Below are 2847 nucleotides of genomic sequence, written 5' to 3'. Positions count from 1 at the left end.
GCGCCCAATCACCGGTGAGGAGGCGGAGCCGAGCGGCCGAACTGAAGGAAGGAGCAGCCGCGCTTCCTGGACCGGATCGTCGTGGGACCGGAACCGGAGCCAGGTAAGGTACAGCAGCCCCTCTGCCCACCCCTGTACTTAGTGTCCGTTGGAGGAGGAGGGGGGGCGGCGCCGTGCCGCCCCTCGAAAAAGTGCCGCCCTGACACCGGCTCACCGTATACCGGCGTATAAGACGACCCCCGACTTGTCAGAAGTATTTAATGGGTTGAAAAGTCGTCTTATACGCCCGAAAATATGGTATTAGTTTAAGGGTGTGCACACTTATGCAACCATATTTATTTTATCTTTTTTATTTTTACTTCCCTCCACCTAGAAGATTTCAGTTTTGTTGTTCAGCTGAGTTGTACAGTTTATAGATTACATTAAAGTTGGAAAAAGTTCTGAAATTTATTTATCTTTCGTCTCATTTTTTTACATCACAGAAACCTGACCTTTTTAACAGGGGTGTGTAGACTTTTTATATTCACTGTATAGGGTAATTTGGGCTTTAACTGCATAACTTTTATTGGATACATTGCCAATTTTATTTCACTGAAACAAAGCCCATAAATGCCTTTTTTTTTTCTTTTCTTTTCTTTTCATTTCTTTTTTTTTTTTTTTTTCAACCTTCTCTATCCCCAACCCACACTCGAGGTGGAAGGGAAATCCTCCCTGCTGAGCTATATATTCTGACAACGAGGAGACTTCCCTGCCATCAGAATATAATGATTAGCGCTGCTGGCTATAGCCAGCAGCGCTGATTAAGTGGGAAAAATCAAACAGGGCAGGTGTACTAAAGTCAAGCGGTAAATTGAATTCTGCCCATACATGGATCAAAATTTCCCTGCTCCATGTAAAAGTCCTTCAGTTGCAAGATGTTTGTGAATTTGCATAGTTAGTCTGGCTGAAAAAAGACAAAAGTCTGTCCAGTTCAACCATTAAAAAAAAAAAAAAAAAAAAAAAAAAAAAAAAAGCTATCCTATACCCACAGTTTCCTTTCATTCATTTCAAATCCCCCCACAACATTTCAATAACCTTCAAATCAGGGCTTTGACTAGGCCAGCCTAAAACTCTTTCGTATTTGACCTATTCTCTGGTGGATTTGCTATTGTGTTTGGTGTATTGCCTTGTTGAAAGATCTATTTCTGGTTTGTGAGATGCCCTCATATTTTCATCAAACACACTTTGATATAATGCAGAATTCAAAGTTGACTGACTGCTGCTCAAGCCCTGAAGCTGCAAAGCATCCCCTAACCATAATATTTCCTCTACCATGCTTCAAAGTTAGTATGAAGTCCTTCTGAAATTCTGCGTAGATTGCCTCAAACATGTCTGCCGTTAATGTGGACAGGCAAGTCTGTCTTTTGATTCATCAGTCCACAGCACATTGTTCCAGAAGGAGCTAATTGTTCTATAGAAAACTGTAGTCTTGTTCTAACCTTCTTTTTGACAGCAAAGGCTTTTTTGGCACACCTCCTATGCAGACAAAATTGGTGCAGTCTCTTTCTTGTTTACACAGACTTTTGCAAGAATTACCTGAAGATGCCACAATTCAATTTTGGGGTTCTTGATGACTTCTTTAGCTTCAGACTTCAGCTTCAGACAATCAGCTATTGGACTGGGCTGGCCAGGCATCCACATTATTGCCTGTGCCAGGCATCCACAGTCCCTTGCCAGGCATCCACAAAGCCTTTCTGAATGTCTTAGAGAGCTCTTTTGAACTTGTCATGATGAGAGATATTCAAGGTTTGAATGTGACATGCACGAAGTACTACTTCCTAAGGAGGTTTTTAAGGGCAAATTCACACCATATGGAACGCTGCCATGCGGTAAAACGCCTGTCGCCAAATCTGGGACAGCTGATTCAAACTTCATGGATTTGAAGTGGTGGTAAATTTATAGTTGTATTTACGGGACAAATCTGCATTCTTTTCAGTTTGGATTGAGAATAAATACACTAGGTCACTTTTATGTGTCTATTGTGTAAGTATATCTTTTTATCTGTAGGCACTGTTTGAATTATCTAATGTTTGCCCTGGACAATTATGTTGAAAAAGTCAACAATTTCCTGGATCATCACATGACTGTAGTTATCTACTGTAACAATTGTTCATAGAGAACAGGTAACCAATTGCTACCTTTCTGGTTTCTATCTTGATTTTTAAATGTGCTGAATTACTTGTGTTTTGTATCTTCTGTTTATGGAAAAAAAGATATGTTGATTGTGTTGTTCGCAGCATTTGTTCAAAATTAAGAGTTTGCAGTTTAATGACAATAGTCATTAAAATTATTTCAAACATTTTTGGGCCTCATTTCCAGGTGATGGAGATTATTTCATGGTACAAGCTAAATAAGCAAGTGCCTCAATCCAAATGATTTGTTTTACTTAAAACGTTTTTCTGCAAACAAATCAGTTCTCTGTATAAGGCGTCATGTACACTGCTGCTGCTAAATCTGAGTTTAGGCGCTTTTGGGTTTTTTGCCAAAGCCCCTGAACTCAACTTAATTAAAGCCTATGGGTCCATGTATACAAAGGCTTTTACTAGAGTTTAGGGGAATTCAAACATTCCTCTCCTGAGCGCAGAAAAATGTGTTCAAGAGAGGAACGTTTTGGCCAAGAAATGAATTTACTGCTTGAGCATTTATTCATTTCAATGGAAAACATTCTGGCAAATCAAATGAATAAACGTTTAAGCACTAAACGCGGGTAAATGCAAGTACTGCGTTTACAAACATTTTTGACTATAGGTTGCTCTTCTCTAGCCTTTACAACTCTGCTGCACAATGTAGAAATAGGAAGAGATATCC

This window comes from Staurois parvus, unplaced genomic scaffold (genome assembly GCF_062004578.1).
Source record: "Staurois parvus isolate SC_StPar_1 unplaced genomic scaffold, SC_StPar_1.0 ptg000930l, whole genome shotgun sequence".
NCBI classification, from domain to species: domain Eukaryota; kingdom Metazoa; phylum Chordata; class Amphibia; order Anura; family Ranidae; genus Staurois; species Staurois parvus.
Note: the sequence above shows the minus strand (reverse complement) of the source record.